Genomic DNA, 18,227 nt, shown 5'->3' on the forward strand with positions numbered 1-18,227 from the left:
TCTGCTATCTCAAATATTTCTAATATACACACAAAAACAAAAGCGCATTTATAGATACTGGGTTTTAATGCCGTTTCTGATAAATATAAAATACTAATTTATGTTTTTTACATTTTTTGATGCTTTTTTTAAATACTGACAATGAGCAAATATATGTAAAAAAAACAAAACAGTTTTTATACCATTATATTGACATACTATTGCAACCTCACGCTGTACTGAAGAGTTAAAATGCTCACTTGTTAGTGAGTATCCTATTATAACAGGTGAAGTTTGGAGAGTGGGGATGATGGTGGAACAAGTCAAGCTGACAACGGTTTTAGTGCATGCTCAATATTGTAAATAATGCAGAATAGGCTGATTGTCATGGATGTTGTCTTCATTCATTTTTTACTGGTTCAGTTACACAGTAGTACTCGAGCTTTCTTTGCTTCCCTCTGTGCTTGATATCCTTCCAGTATATCTGGACATGTGCAGATGTTGGCAGGCAGGCATGTATTTAATGTGATAAACACACCTTTTAGTTGAGGTCACAAAAAAACAACAGGTTAATGGTTTGCTGCTAATTGCTTTTTGATTGCTGGAGTTAATTACTAGACACACACTTCAGAACAGGTTTCCTTTATAGAACTGGTATTAACCTCACGGTGTCTTTCTCACTCTTTTGTGTGTGTCAGATTCAGAAAAAATGTCAAGTGACTTTATAGATTAATATAAAATTTGCTTACACTGTTCAATTAAAAAAAATACAAATATTGTGCTTTAGGATGTGTTTTCATTACTGTCACAAAGTTGTTTCAGGATTATGTCTCTTGATGGCTCTGCCAAGACTGCCTTGTCTCTTTTATTTATAGCATTTTCATGTTTACAAACCTAGGCAGGTTTAAAAAATTGCAGAATAAAAAATGGTATTGGTTTTTAGAATGCCTTTTCCTTTTGATGCTGTGAAGCACAATGCTGAAAGCAAGGACACAGCAGGAACTCCAGTCCTCTGTGTTTTCTGAAGCTACACACTATTGCTAACTGCATTACTTTAGTAGATATGGCCAGATACACAGCTGATGAAACTCTGTACCCTCCACCTCAACTTTAACTCAAAACACGTGTATACTTGTGTTTCAGGGAGAAATTGTGTTTCTGTGCCAGTGTGAGTCAACGTGTACTTTGGTTAGTGAGTGAGGGATGCCTGGGGCTCATTGCTCATCTCAGTGGGTATAAATAGAAAAATTGAGAGCCAGGAATATAAGGGCATCCTTGTGTGTCTGAGGGGGGGTGAGAGGCTGCGAGAAGAAAAAAAAGACATCTAATCTGATAGCAGGTGGATTCAAAGCTAAAGACATGTTAAATTTAACAGCATGTTTCACTGGTCTGATTGGAACTTTATTCAAATTGGCACCAGCTAAATAACCCGGGTCAGTATAAAGTGTAATGTTAGCATCCAGAACTGACTTTTCAAAAGCAGGCTCAGATTTTTTACAAAAGGTGCCTTCATGACACGTTTTTCCCTTCCTCTGGGTTTTCTTGGGTCATTCATTTTTCCTTTTTCTTTTCTTTTCTTTTTTTTTTTTTTTTTGCAAAGGCAGACCTTTGGGAATTTGCAACCACCAACCCAGCAGAAGCTCCTTTAAAAGATGCCAGACATCTAAACAAAATAAAGATTTGGTTAAAAATGTGAAAGGAATTAAGACATTTTTGCAGGACACTGAAAAGATATTTAGAAAAAGACATTCCTATGTGTGGTACAGCATGTGAAAACCTGTCTAATTTCAAAACTTCTATGCTTTGCTTCTTCTTATTAATTTTTATGCTTCCAAAAATTAAAAAACTTCTAAATTAATATGTAAAAAACAGATACAATTTATCAATCCTTGATTATTTTTCATTAATTTGTTTCTTGAAGATGCCAAACTGTGTATGTTCTTTACATTATCGTGCTTAAGTAATAATGACAATAGATAAATGCGGACTTGTAGCACATTTGTAAATGATTAAGCTTCAGATTAAAAGCTTGATTAAAAATTTAGGTTTACAAGAAATCATTAATCAATCACATTACATACAGCATCACTGCCACAAGCTACAGATTGAAAAGCCGTCCACATTAACAAGGGGGAAATTTTTGCTGGCTGACTGTCCAGTTTGAACTCCTCTGCATGTGTGGAGTACTGAGGGAGGGGAATGTTTTAAGGATGGGGACCACCTTCACTGTGCTGTGTTTATTTGCAGTTTCATGTATCAGAAACTGTTTGATAAACAACATTTTTTGGTTTTTAGTTTTGAAAGATATTCCATTGAAGTTGAGATAAAAATGGGAAATGATGGAACGTTGTTCTTGATTGCTGATTTTTCTCCATGCGGCATCACATATGTCATATGACACATTGCTTACCAGTTCACCACTGTTCCACCTAAGCATTTAGGAACAATACTTACATGTACTTTTCATATTTGAAAAAAAAAAGCTGCCATTAGTAATATTTGTACGTGTTCCTGGAGCTGACATTATGTGGATATCAGATCACAACAATTCATAACCCAACAAAATAAGAAATAGCAACTAGTTGTGATCTGTCTATATGTTAAAATTTCGGTTTTGAAACAATGTTTGACCCATTTCTAAAGGCTTTGTACCATTTAGGCATCTTTCAGACCTATAATCAATGGAAAATTGCTGTGTGTAAGCATGAATTTATGGTTAAAATTATAGTTCAGTATAGGTCTCTGTCAAAACTCTTCACCTTTCCATTTACTGCCACATTTAAAAGCAAAGGGGCATGTTTTTAAAGACTGTGAGTGGCTGACCACATTTAGTCCAGACAACAACATCCATGGATGTCTGATGCTTTTTTGGATTACTAATTTGCCTATAGCATTTAGTATGAGTTTAGTCTACTGTTAGCAGTAAATTAAAAATAGTCATTTTTCATAATCAATAACAAAGGATAACAAATATCAGCTTTGCACCAAAATGCAAAACAAAGAACTGTAAACAAGACATGGTATGTGCATTGGACATACTTTATCATTCAATGAGGTTATTTTAGGGTATTCATACAGACACTAAAGTGTATTACACAGTAAATAGTGTTCTCTCAAAGAGTCACATTTTTGGTCAACTTTCTGAAGAAAAGGTAGGACTGAACAAATAAGATGAGAGGGCAGCACCTCTCATAACTTGTTAAAAGCACACAAGTGCGTGTGCTCTCAGAAGTGAATGCATACCTCAGCGTCACCACACCTGGTGTCCATATCACTGCTCCTCAAAGAGGGAAAATGCACCTGTAGAAGAGAGCGAGGGAGAAAAAAGGAAGGGGGGAGAGAGGGATATAACATTAAGAAAAAGCACTTGTCAGGTAACCCATTAGAGTACCATTACAATACCAATCTCTTTTCCACATCTTTCCCTTTCACAGTGTGTGTGTGTGTGTGTATATAATTCTCCTTGTGTGCCTCCAGTCACCAGCGGGGATATGAGATCATTACCTGTGACTGCAAGGCTAATGTCACGCACAGCCTCAAAACACACATATACACACATAAGCGTACACACAAGCAGACTAAGAGAATAATGTGACTCTGCCTCAGTAACAAAACTACGGTGACCGCAGGGCTCGTCTCCATTTGGATAAGGCACGCTGTTTTACAACCTGCTTCCAACACCGGCAGATGAGAGAAACAAGAGGATAGAGAGAAGAGGGAGAAATGATAGAAACATGAATTGAGGGGATTCTAATTGGAGACATGGTGGGAACGAATAGCTCGCTCTTTCTGATGGAGAAAAAAAAAACAGATGAGCTGCACTAAACCGGGAAAAAGGTACAGCTGCAGACATAATGTATGCCTCAGAATACGCTCATTAGCAGTCGTGGGAATGTGAATGACAGATGCAGATGGAGATGATGGGAGGGGTGGAAATGGGTCAGAAGGTGGAGATGACTGTCCTGGCCTCTAATTAACTTTTCCATCAGCCTATGGCTCTTACTTCCTATTATCGCCACTTGCTCCTATACTCCTACTGCAACCATATGACAAGAGTATGTAAAGGAAAAAAGGCAGGAACATGTGTCTTTGTCTACACTAAAGAGACTATTCATTTTCATACAGAAATATGCCTTTTTTAACTCTAATATTCAACATCATTACAGGCGCAGAGCAGGGATTTGAAGCACAGGTTAATGATTCCAGTTCAGATCAAGAGTTTCGATCCAAACTTCCCTCACAAAGAGAGGCTGGGTCAACTGGTCAGCCTTTTTTTTTGACATGCATCTCTGCATTAATCTGTGGATACATTTGCATGTACTGTATTTTTCGGACTATAAGGCGCACTTAAAATCCTTAAATTTTCTCAAATATCGACAGTGCGATTTATAATGCGCCTTATGTACGAATTCTGGTTGTGCTTACTGACCTCGAACCAATTTTATGTGGTACACGGCGCTTAAAAATCTGTCAAAAAATGTTTCAGTGCGACTTTGGTAAGCTTTGAATACACACCGCTTGGTGGATCGAAGCATTACGGCTACTGTAGTCAGGAGCCTCGTGGAGTAATCTGGGTCCAAAACTCCGCCCTCTTCAGGTCCCAAAGTCAAACGAATACTGCGGCATCACTGAGAGTTAAAAACTGTCTAAATCCTTTCATCTTTAATGAAATGATCAGCGTTGCTGCTTTACCAGGTGTAACAATTAAATTTAACATCCAGCTATCCATTAAAACAGAATTTATTAACTTTAACGGAGTTAGAAGTTAGCAGGAAGTTAGCTCGCTAGTTTTCACCTAAACATGATATAGCATGTTCTGACTGAGAGATTTTTGAAAGAATTAAAACGTACAGCTCTGCTATCACTTCCAACATAAATCAAGACGAAAAAACTAAACAGCAGTGACTTTTGTAGGGTTACTGAAGTTGGGCTAGCTGGTATATAATGATGTGCTACGTGATGACTAGCGACACAGCTATGTTAGCATAACATAAACAGTGAAGCTGGAGGATGAACGCTAACACTTTTCCCCTCGACAAAAGTTAACGTGAGGGTTCCTGATGGTTAGGGACAAATACAATTGCATGGCAGGACGCTGTAAATGGACCAAACTTCAATCAGGAGAACAACTGAGATAATCTATCCACAAAACGTGGTTAGTCATTAATATGCTGCAACAACATGGGAATAGAGCAGCTGCGAGAGAATTCAAAATTAATGAATCAATGGTACGGAAGTGGAGGAAGCAAGAAGAATGAGTTGAGTAAAGTTTGACTTATCTGACTGTTTTGTTTCGCTTAATGCGCATTATAATCTGGTGCCCTTATGTATGAAAACAGAGCCGTTAATTGTCAGTGCGCCTCATAATCTGGTGCGCCTTATGGTCTGAAAAATACGGTATATTCACAGAAATACAATTACTCCATACACTTTCAAAGGGAGGCATGTGTGGGACTTCCATCATATAATTTTAGTGTAGAATCATGAAGCTTTTCAAGAGTCTTCAATTGCTTTGTGAATCTGGCAAATCACACTATTAATACCCAATGACCTCTCAGCATGCTTATTTTAAGGTTTCAATTATGAACAATAACATAATTTCAAGGGTAGTATTATTAATTTATATAAAATCTGTAACTGTAACTAATCTGTCTTTATCTCTGTATATATATATATGTATTCAGCCTGTTATCCAGGCCGAAAAAGTAATCCGCATGATCTGCAATACTAAACTATATAGTTTATTTTCTTGCTGATAAACTGAAAAAGCTCAAAAAATAAAGACAGATAGGTTCATTCAATTTATTCTTGCATTGTTTAGATGCACAACCAAAAAACTGTGTCAGGACTTGTTTCCTCCCCCACACTGAACTACATATGGTAATGCTGTGATTCCCTCTCTCCTCAGAGTCTTCTTCTACTCCAGTCATCTCCTGTTCTCATTTAATTGTCTCTTTCAATCTAATTTTGTTTTCAATTTCAATTACTTAAACGTCACATTAGCAACACTGCACAGACACAAAGAGTATTAACAATGCGATTCACAGAACGTATGATTTCATTCTGTCTACTTCACACTCTCGCTCTCTCGCCTCCCAAACATGCACACCGACTATGTGTCTCCCTCATAATCATGTTGGAATCATGAGGAAAGACATAGGAATATAAAATATTAACTGCACATTTATTCTAGGCAAGCAGAATATGAAATAAATTAATCATGGCGTACAAGGCTGTCTAGATTCTTATCCTTTATCCTTATCTGTCTTCATGTGCTGTGATGTGCGTCGCAGGAAATTAACAGTGGCCAATGACAGCGACCAGTGTGTGCACCATATGTATATACAGTATGTGTAAGTGTGTGTGTAAAATGATCTAACCATTTCAAATCCATTACTAAATGCAGCAGCGCCACTTGTTCTTCTCACATTTTATCTATGCGCAGCGATTTTTCCTGTCCCCCAACCGAGCCAAACCAGTTAAAACAGTAATGCAATGCCTTCTGTGGTTTGAGTACCTTTGCAACACCTGAGAAAATTACTCTGATAACACCATGGTGGTTTCTTCCTGTTAAAAGGGAGTTTTTCCTTCCCATTGTTGCCAAGTGCTTGCTCAAATAGGGTCGTTTGGTTGTTGATCTTTTCTCTCTATTGCTGTCAGGTCTTTACCTTATATGAAGCGCCTTGAGGCAACTGTTGTTGTGCTCTAGTGCAATATAAATACAACTGAATTAGATTGGAAAGAATGGCTGTGTTATTTGGTTTTAAATAAAATATTGTTTTAACTGTTAATTAGCGCAATTTTTATAAAGTTTCTCCATTTTCACAGACTTGAAATTGATCAGACAAATAACTGATAAGCAGATTCATAGCCAGGTGTCACCTTTCTTTTTCCATTGCAGATTGAGTTGAATATGCATAAAGGATCTGTTCACATTAACTCTTAATATAACATTCCAAAAGTGTTGATGCAAAGAGAGAAGGCTAAAATAAAGCAGACGTCTTAAAGAACTAGATGAAACTTTATTTATTTTTTAAAAGAATGAATGCACTGAGCACACCAGAAATACCAAAGGAGCCTAAAGACAACAGAAGACAAGTAAAGCGAAGACCACAGAATTATTTCCTTGGTGGGGAAAAATCTTCACCAAGTCATGAACATTCTAAGGGAAGTAGGGCTATTAATAATTTACTACAGGTAACACTCCAGACCGAGAAAGGCCAGATTCCTCGAAACATCTAGAATAAGAGAATGAAGAAGAGAGGGGTGCAGAGAAGCAAAAGATGTGCTCATGATCCAGTGAACCAAATAGTTTGCCAAACCCAGAGGCAGTGGGCAAGAATGGCTGGGAGTGGAACCCAGCTGCTGGTGATTTTTGGCAGTTATACACTCATAAAACTAGAAGGATGAAGTGTACAAGGGGTGGCTGTAGCTCAGGAGATGGAGTAGGTCATCTACTAATCGGAAGGTTGGTCATTGGATACCTGACTGCTCCACACTTGGGGAAGATACTAACCCTAACTTGCTCTTAGATACATTAATTGTAGTGTTTCATAGAAACTTTGGACAGCTTCTAGTGACCAAAACAATTGCAAAGAGGTTTTCAGTAACCCTTTGCGATCATTTTCACTTAGCGATAGAAAGCAACTACTCAACAACTACAGTTTTCGCTAGCAACCACTGGTTATCAGGTGGTCCAGGGGGGGTCGAAGACCAGTCTCTAGTGCTGCATGACTGGGGCTTTAGCAATTGATTTCACTGCAAATGCCAGCGACCAATTGCAATACTCATTTTTCCCCTCACGACTGTTGTCATCAACTAGTTTGTGTGGCTGGGGTTTTAATTCTTATCTATCCTCTTGCCGCAGTCCCTGAGTTTATTCACTGACTAAAAGAAGTCCTTTTAGTTTATCTTCCTTTAAAGGCCATTCTCACTTTAATAACTTTCTACTGAATGACTGCTAAGTGTAAACAAAAGATTTAAACAGATGGTGGGTGGGTCCGGTCTGCTCTCAATGACATCATACAGAGCACAGGGTATTCTTGGTCTTCTTTCTTCATTGAAAATAATTGAAAATGTTTGTGTACAGAGGCAAAATGAAAACTGTATCATCCAACTACTTAAGTCCGGACCATAAATCTAAATTTATTCATTTGTGTCTTCCCCAAAACACAGTATTCATAGCAACAAAAGTTTGTCCAAAATGACAAAAAGTATCCTGAGGAGCAGGAAGCTCCTTCATCGTAGCTAAAGTTTAGTTCCAGCAATAGTTTGCTTTACAAATTATTCACTTTTAACCATTTTCTCTGTTTTCATTTCTTTGCTGCCTCTATCTCTCTATCTCTCACGCTTGATGGCCCCCCTGCATGCTCCTAATAACCCATGATGAGTCCTCCACACTTGAGCACCCTCCCATCAGACACCCGCTGAGACACACACAGAGACACACACTCTACCCCTGTGTGTCGGACTTAGAGGGGTGTGGATGATGACAGCCATCAGCGGGGCAATTAATGGCCCCATTCCCTGGTTACAATACAAACAAAAAAAACAACATTAACCAGTATGGCTTGATCCTAACGGAATAATTATCCAAACATGCTGCTCTCCACTTGGACCTGGAAACTCAAAAGCCCAGCCTGCAGTGAAGCAAGACCATAGTGATACAAACAGACAAAGGAGTGTAGACAGAAATAAAATAGTGAGGGAGTAGAATAAGATACACACAATTTATAAATAAGAAGGTTGAAAATTGCAAAAAAGATGAATACACAGCAGTTGTGTAGCATGGGCTAGCTAAAACGATTGATCTGATTGTTTTACACGTAGAGAAGGAGCAACCAGGTACAGAGAGAATACTAGAGCCAAGTGTGCATGGAGAAAGTGGTGCAGGTAAGATGTAAAACTGAGAAGGAGGCGTAAAAGAGAGATGGACGAAGGGAGGGAGAACAGAGAGGTGTAGACACCGGATCATGCCTGTAGCATACTGATGCTGCTTTAAGGCATGCAGTCAGCGTGGCCTTGGCTAAGCAACCAAGCATGTGCTGCAGAGGTCTGAGCTGCCTCATAACTGTGTATGCACTTTTGTGTATCGTTGATTATTGTGTGTGTGAAATAATATAGCAGGAAAAAGACACACCAGTGCGCTTCTGACCTTGTATGTACGTGTACATGTGTGTAAATGAGTGTATGTGCAGCGTGTGCTGCAGTGGTGGTGGGTTGTTCATTATGCTGTGCATGTCTCCTCCTGCAAAGCCTCTGTTATCACAACAAGGGGCCACAGCAGCTTTGTTACGATACCAGAGTCCCATAGGAACTGCTATGGCATATTCTGCTCCCCAAGCATACTGGAGCTCCAACAGAAACACAGACCACCATAAACATCTCACACAGCTTCACGCAGGAGCTCCTGCTGAACAGCATACAAGGACATAGAAACTTCTTCTCTGTTATTGTTTGTATTTTTATAAATGTTAATTAGCAAGAATCTTAGGACTGCTGTTTTTCATATATTGTTTATTTCACTCAAAGCTTAATAATAACTGACTGCATATACTTAAGAGGAAACAAAACACTGGCAATAGTTTGCAATATATACATTCTGATAACTGGAAATACCCCATAGGGTTTAGGTGAGGAGACATACCTGGGAAGTGTTTGCAGGAGGACTTGGACAATAATCTGCTCTATTGACACATACAATCACACATTACATCAGTTTTGTGTAAGACAGGTGGTAGGGTATAATATTTGAATATCCTATCTGACTGATTCACACATTTGTATAAAGGTTTGCCGGTTAATGTCTCAGAGTTGCAGTGCATATGTGAATCCAGCAGCAAGACAAAAATGGGAAGGGGGTGGGGGGGTGTGAATTGCATGTATCTATGTCATTCCACGTGCTAACATCAATTTGAATTTGAAATTATCTGTAAAATGAGAGGAACTCATATCATACTGACTGCTCCCCACTGGAAAGCATAGCCAGAAGGCTGTGTATTTGGCTCTGTCCGGGAGAAAACGGGAGGCCTGTTCCTTTGTGTCTCACTCGATCCCTCAGCTTCACCCGTCTCTCAGAAAGTGATCCAAAAATGGATTTCATTCATTAGCAGACATGATAGCAGCTTGCAGGGGGCAAAAAAGTGTCTTTTTTGCATTTCTAAAAGTGTGCCACATTTTGGAAAAATAGAAGGAAACTATAAAAGAAAAGAGAAAATGCACAGCAATGTTCTCTTCCATGTTTAATGAAAGAGAATGAGAGGAGCTGTCGCTCTATGTCTCCCACCGCTCCTCCACAACCTGATTACTGTCTGATGATGATGGCACTACTTCCTGACATCTAATTGAAATAATTGTGTGTAATCACTTTAAAAGACTGGCAGGAGACATGCAAGCAATGAGAAGTAGTTAAGAAAGGCAACGGCATTTTAATTGAATCTTCCCAGATGCATCTGATTACATCAAACAAGTGTAAAGCCACCAGGAGAAAGCCAGAGACACAGCAGTGGCACAGTTCAATTGAGAGATGAATAGTGGAGTAATGGGTTTAGAGGCTGAAAGAGAGCAGGGTTTAGGTGGATATGCTTCAGCCATTCTTTGGTACTCGCACACTTTATCCCACATAATCTGTAAGAAATCTTCAGAGTACCGCACTGTATCCAGGTTGACTTTCCTGGAAACTGATCTTTAATACAGTATTTCACATAAACAACCAACGTGAGGGGAATTCTAAAAAAAGAAAAAATTCTCTGAGAGCACCCAAAAGCCAATAGCTTGTGATGACAATTTAAAGATGCTTGGGAGATTTTGTTGTAATGATGTTACAACTAAAACGCAATGTCCAGACCTATATGTGGAGTCTTCACTGCTTTGTGGGCATGTGCACCATGGGGCCACTCTGTGGATTTCTCTGGGCCCATAACACACCAAGAGCCCAGGCTGGGGAGAGCCTGTCCACAGCCATTTCCCTACTCTTTAATCTCAGCAGCAGACTGGAGAGAGCAGCGCTGCACATTCCATTAATGTAAAGTGGGGCTTGAAGGCCCGTAATTTATTGGCTCTGCAGACTCGCCTCCCTTCATCTCACTCATACTGGCTCCCAGCCACCAAATACTCCCCCTGATACCCGCCAACATGCAGCACCCTGTGCTCAGCGTTTTACGCTATTTCACTTTCTTTCTCCCCTTACCTTTCTCTCTATAGCCATTTTTCCCTTCACCTCTTTATCTGTCTCTTTCACTCTTCTTACACCTTTTGCTTTAGTATTTCTCAATGGCTCTCTTGCTTTACATATCACACATACATTATACATGTACAGTAGAGATTTGCTCTGCAGAACCTTAGTCAAGTTTTAAAACTGTCATTCTACATTTGCTCCAAAAGAGTTTTCTGTGAAAGGGAGCCACGGATAAGTCCTTTATCTAGATCTGCATCAGTTATTCAGACGGTTAGTTTAATTACCAACAGTCGAATCACAGAGATATCTGCAGAACAGAAGAACCCTCTACTGTGAGAAATTAAGTGTGAGAGAAAGAAATGTGAAAAAGAACAAAAAGACAAGAAGCAAAAAATAAAAATAAAAATGTTCTCGCTCATTGATTTTCCTCTTATTCAGTCCCACAACCCCGCTCCCTTCCCTATTTGTCACGATCTGTGCTGCTAGAGCAAGGATGTCCTCCTGACCATTAAACTTTCACAATGTAACAGAGCAGCAGACTCTGCCAGCGGAGACAGATAGGTCGAAATCGGGGACAGGCACTTGAGTGAGGGGATAAAGAAGAGTTGAATAGCAGCCTAACTTTATGAAAATGATGTGACAGGTTTTTCTCAGTGAATTAAGAGTTGAACATGATTTATGCAACTGCTGTGCTGACACTCACACACAATAAGAGAGAAGGAGAAATAGAAACAGAAGCCATTTTCAGAAATTGGTAAGATTGCTGGTTTCTTTATTGTTCCTTACAGCTGTATTTAGATATGCCCACCACATCAATATCATGCATTATAGGCAAAATGTGGCAGTACAACACAGTCAAAGCTTTCTTACCTTGTTCTCAATAGTTTAATAGTTTTTGTGATAATTAAACAAGTTAGATTTTATATGTAGCTATGGCTATGGTGTGTCCACACACACTTTGTACACTTTTGAAAAGAAGTCAGGTAAACTGTAACTCCCCTTCAACCAGCTCATCTGTCCAAAAGAAGGATTATTTGCAGTTAGAGCCCGTCTTCATTTTGTGGCAAATTCTTTAAAGGTATATAGATGATTATAATAATAGATCCTGCTTCATAATTACATATTTACCAAATTGATCTTGCCATTGTCCGATGCGACAGTTAGGTAATCCTCTCAGGAGAAAGACTTCTCAAAACAGCTGGAAGAAACAATCAAAATTAGATGCTAATAACATTGTGTCAAAATTCAGAATACAGTCCTTATCAGTGAGTCCTTTTAACTTTATTCAGTTACTATCATAAAGAGGTATTTTAATTCAGTTATTTAGGTCTGTAATACATTGTGAGTGAGTAATAACTTATATAAATATATATGCAATGTGTTAGTAACAGAGGAAACTAGTGTTTTTGCTTTTTCTAATTATGTTTGGTCATTTATCTTTACTTAAAACCAATTTAACATTTATTATTTCAACATTAAGCAAGCTGGTTTTCTCTGTCTTTTAGGTTTTAATTCAATACTCTTATATGCCTTTCTTTGCTAAACTAAAAGTTGTCATTATCTACAAGTAGTTTAGGGTAGTCCTAAACTGTAGTTTACACATTCTGGGTGCCTTTGTGGTAGTGCTTTTGGCTTCACTGAGCCCTCCATCAGACCTTTGATGAGCTAATCTGTTAATTCTGAAGCTCTGATGAACAGTTTATTCCTAACAGACAGGGAACACTGCACTATTAAACTTTAACTGCCAGCTATCCATCTGCTGATTTCATGCACACTCTTCTATGAGATGAAGCAATGGATTATGGAGGTAAATTCATTATGGACTATTTGAATTGATTTCTAAGTTAAACTAATTGTTTTGCATTTTGTGTGTTGAATGTAAAAAGTCTCCAGTGTCTATTATATCACTTAAAAGTTTAGTGTCAATTTGGGAAATGTACCGTCTAATTAAAAAGCCAACTTTTATGTATGAAGAAAATCAATATGTTGATAGCGAGTTAAAGAACTTTGGCAAGCTATTTAATGAAGGAATTTCAGCAGTGCTGTTTGTAGATGTATGTTTAGTTTACTATAAGAGATTTGTATTTACATCAGCCAATATAACATCATAGCTAGGTTACCTTTTGTCATGTTAGGGGTCATTTTATATATCAAAAAAGTGCAATGCAATAAGTGTGTGCACATAATATTAACTTTTTTTTACTCTCTTGTAAGAGTCCAAAGAACAAAATGCTTTCAATCTTTAGTCTTTGTTTTTTGTGAAAACATAGCTGAATTTGTCTAACATTTATATACTTCTACAATGGGTGATACACACAATAAACATAAAAATGTGTAACGATAAGGTCATCGTGCAAGTAATCCATGCAAGTCAAAAGACCGCTCTAACACTACGTTTCTGCCAGTTTTTTCTACTTTTGGCTATTCGGAATATCAGAGGGGATATCCTTAATAAGACCATCACAGCTCTGGCTGTAGCTTGTTTCTGAAGTGCTGCATCATGAAAAAAGTCCTTTTAAGTATTGAATCATGCAAAGAATCTCATGGAATCCAAGAACAAAAAATGACATTGGAAACATTGGAAATGAACAATTCCTTTAAGCACTGTCCACATATAAAGCAATTCACTTATTGTGTTGTCCCCTCCTGGGAGGAGATACAAATCCCTCGTGGTTGCGTCAGAAAGGGCATCCAGAAAGGGCTACCTGCTGTGTCGACCCCTTGAGAATAACAGAGCAGCCAAAAGTAGCTTTATTTTTTGGCCATTGTAACTCATATTTGGTTGCTAGTGGCCATTCCAGGCTCTGATCACATAGATAATCCTCTTGTACATTTCTGATCTCATCATATGGTCATCGGTGATGCTCCCAAATGCATTGTATTGCCACCAATTACTTATAACCATTACAGTTTGCTGAATTTCATTGACATTCAGCGGTCTCTGGTTGGCACATCGCTGCTAGTCTTCCTAATCTGTCTGCAGCTCCCTTTAAAGTGGACCTCTTATGCTTTTCCCTATTTCCTTTGATGTTGATATTAAGCATGGAATGTTTACCGCAGAATGTGAGCACAGAAGCCCCAGCCACCTGCTGTTCAAACCTATTTGTGAGGTGCAGCCAATCAGAAGAACGTTCAATTAAAGCGAGGGTTAAAGAGCTTATTTGAGATAGTGGATGAACTGTGCAGCTGCACCAAAATGAAGTATAATATGAATAAACATTACCCTGAACTCTAAATCATGCAATGCTATTCCTGTCCACGTATAAAAAACTACAGAGCTGGAAATAAGCACTAGCTATTGTTAGAATAAGTCTGTAATTCTCAGTCAAAAATTATAAAAGTCGAAATCAAATTATAAGAGACACGGTGTAGTTTAATGGTGCTTAATTACAGCTTCAGTGGTTTAAATATATGCATTTTCTCCCATTTCAACTGTTCGAATGCATGTGAAAAAGTATCTCTACTCTCTGTCTTAACACCACAGTTTGTGAACTCACTAAGTGGTAGTTAAATGAAAACAAAAATGAATACATGAATGAATTACTGACACTATCAAGTAAGCAAGCAATGCAATATTTATGAGCTGATTAAACTGTGTACGTGGTCAGAGGGGCCATGAGAGAGGTGCAATAGGCCAGTAGGCTGCCTCTTACTTATTCATGCTAGGGGCTAGACGTCTCAACCCGTAAATTATTTAGACCTTCTCTTTGTGTGTCTGTGCGCGTGTGTGTTTGAGAGCAGTGTGTGAGTGAATTACTGAGGTTATGTTTATACAGCCATGGCAGGGATCTTTTAAGAGGGGTCACTGGGCATGCCATTGAGATAACATTGTTATATTGCCTGTGTGTGTGTGTGTGTGTGCGTGCATGCGTGCGTGCGTGCGTGCGTGTGTGTGTGTAATTCCATCAGTGAGGGGTTTTCCATTTAGTGAAAGGATCCTTGGGGACATATTGTGGACAAAGAGGCCAAACTGATACATAGATAAGGACTACATGATGCTGAAATGGAAGGGCCACAGAGAAAAAAAAGGAAAATGAAACAGCTAAGAAGGAAAAGAGAAATGGGAACTGCATTTCTGTGCAGTTTCTTACATGCTGTGTATTTATGACACACAATTCCCTTTCACATATCCCTGTTCGCTTTACAGTATTTCCACCTCAGAGGGAATGATTGTATGAGCGCATTGTCAGGTCTGACTGTAGGGGTCCTGAGAGAGGTGCTGGATGGGTTAACATGTGAAATAGCTGTGCTAATCGCTATGCTAATTGCATTTCTGAACGCATGTTAGCACACTGTGAGCTATTTCACAGCAAACAGTGATGGGCTAAGCTGTGAATAATGACCACTTCAGCTTCTGCAAGGATATGTAAGCACTGGGCTCCTGATAGAAAATGTAAGTGGGCGGTTTAGAGAGAGAAGGGAATGAACGGTGATAAGGAAAGAGGAGAGGGGGTGGGGAGAAAAAGAGAAGGATGGACGAATGGATAGAAGGTATGACGGCTTTCTTTATAATTACTCACATCTCTCTCGCCACACTCAAACCCTGAGCAAGATTCATCTGACAGAGGAGACAGCTCTTACTCAAAATACATGTCTTGTGGCTGCACATCATGGATGATTTACTCAACTGCCTGCTGAAAAAGCTCTGTCTCTTCAACAACAGATTCCTGTTATGTTTCTTTTAACAGTGGTACAAAATGATGCATCGGAAAAAGCCCACGTTCTTTAATTTTGAAGTACTCGCACATTCAGTAAAGCTGACATGAAACAGTGTTTCTGATAGTTAAGAGTTTTTCTCCCATTAATCTCCTTTAGCCTTTCTTTAAAGCTGCAGTGGGACTGACAGTAGCATTACATCAATAAAACACCCTCCACCTTCATTAAAACAGGCCCTTGTTTTTGGTGCAGGGAACTCCATGTGCTCTAAATGGAGTAACCATGCAGAAAAGTTAGAATATCATACACTGATATAACATTAAAAAATGCACCACTGTACAGAGTAATGGTTTCTGACTGTGTGGCTATTTTCATTGTTTTAATTCAATAGAGAACATAAGTCAAGAACAAAAAAAAAACAACAAAAACGGTATACAGAGCTGTCAAGATCTACCAGCCATACGGAAAATATGTAGTATTGTAGCTGAATGTATGAAAGCATTTTGTGTGACACATTTAATGTGCTTTAATGTGTGAATGTGCTAAGACCTTTTTTTAAATCACATTAATTAAGGCGCTCCTGAATCCATAGGCAAGAGTGCAGCTGGGCATGAATGAAAAACAGTTGGGTGAAAAATCTACCATGTGTGTCTGCATAAAGGAGACTTGTACAAAGGTTTCCAGTAAATCCTCTGAGGTCTTTGTCATAGGTGGAAAACTATCCCGAACCCTCTTTTGTATAATGTCAATGATTATTTTCTTTCTTGGCTGATTGTCAAGATTGATAACAATTTAGACCTCAAACAGTTAACTAGCAAATATTTGCAGTTATGGATGAGGCTGGCAGTTAAACATCAATTTGTTTGTGGGTGAAAAAAGTACACAGAGACTTCAACTGTTTGTATTTATAGCTAAAAATGAAAGCACAAATCAATCCTACAAATGGAAAGATTTTTTTTGCATCACTTCCTTCTTTTAGGCTTTTAGCAAACATGCAGTGACAATAGTAGTTTTAGCATCTCATCAAACCCGAATGACATAGCAACATGCTGTCAAAATTTATATTAAAATTATATTAGCATATTGATTATATTCTTGTAGTGAGAAAAGTAAAATTGTAGTTAACCAGAGAATATACAAAACCACCAATATGGGTTTTCAATGGCTGAATTTTATAGTTGTAGTCCTGTTTATTGTTGTTGGGTGGTGACCGATTTATCAGTGGGAGAAGGGGGTAGAGAATGGGTGGAGGAAAGGTTTGGATACTGCTGAACATACCTATTTTTTCATCTTGCTCTTATATGGTCTCCATGGTGATCATTAGGGATGGGAGTTGGGCCCTTTGCTCTTGCACCACCTTAGCAGAGGTTTCGTCTTGTCACACTCTGGTCTCCTTTATATATCAGTCTTGACTGGCTATACTCTCCCCAGAGAAGACCTCATCTCAATAATGACATATACTGAGACCCCTAAAACAACCCCATCTCTCCCTCCTGCTATTCTCATACATTTTCCATTTTTCTACTTCTTTTGGCCCCACCTCCCCTGAAGATCGGCAACCCTATTTGCTCTGTTTCCTCTCTGCATTCTGGCCAGGGAGTGATATTAAAGACTGCAGAGAGTGTCCTACACCTGGAGGAAACATGTCCAGATGCTGTCTTCATATTAATACCCAAGTCAGGATTCCTCATGGGAACAGACATGTGAATTCACCCAAGGGTGTCTACAGTCTAACATATTCTGAGGAAAGATTTGTCTCCCACAATTTTAAAGCAGAGCAGCTAAAGCAAACACTTACATATGTAGAGGTACTGCTAAAGAGCTATTAAGGAAAGCTGTGTCACTGCACACACAAACAGCCAATGTAAACAGACTAATGTTAATGAAAAGGGGCAAACTCACTTCTTATGGGTACCGTTTAGCCTAGCATTTAGCCTCGTACTGAGGTAACAGCCACTGTCACGGGAATGCTAATGAAGCCAAGGAAAACAAAGCCTGGTTAATGAGAGCTTAGAGATAAGAGAGCAGAGGCTAGGACACACATGTACACAGATACACACACGGCTCATACCCTTCTCCTTCGACACTAATTAGACAGGAAGGACTATATGGGGAGGAAGAGCTAACTAACCGTCCACATCAATACTGCATCGTGCAAGCCTGTCTTGGCCACTGGCCTCAAAGACCAGGAGAGAGGCTGAGACATAGAGGGGGAGGAGAAGAGAGACAAATTAGAGACAGGGCAAGACATGGAGGGCAGAAAGAAATGAATCTGCAGGAATGAAAACAAATTCATGCCAACATCTGTTTAGATGTGAGCTACACACAGTTAAAGCTTTTTTAACTACTCAGACATGAGACTGAAGATGTCAGTAATGGCAAGGAAAGAGCACCTATGGTGGAAGTGGGTTACAAA

The 18,227-nt window shown here is 38.9% G+C and overlaps 1 protein-coding gene across 1 annotated transcript in view; it reads right to left on the reverse strand.

The window, feature by feature from the left end:
- The window catches only part of dab1a (DAB adaptor protein 1a), a 249,455-nt gene that overhangs the window by 84,038 nt on the left and 147,190 nt on the right, over positions 1 to 18,227 (reverse strand). The window contains exon 3 of the mRNA XM_039606719.1: positions 3,223 to 3,279. The gene's annotated coding sequence lies outside the window, so the exon portion shown is untranslated. The remainder of the gene's footprint in view (positions 1 to 3,222; positions 3,280 to 18,227) is intronic.

The sequence above is a fragment of the Oreochromis aureus genome, linkage group 23, assembly GCF_013358895.1.
Source record: "Oreochromis aureus strain Israel breed Guangdong linkage group 23, ZZ_aureus, whole genome shotgun sequence".
Classification (NCBI taxonomy): Eukaryota; Metazoa; Chordata; class Actinopteri; order Cichliformes; family Cichlidae; genus Oreochromis; species Oreochromis aureus.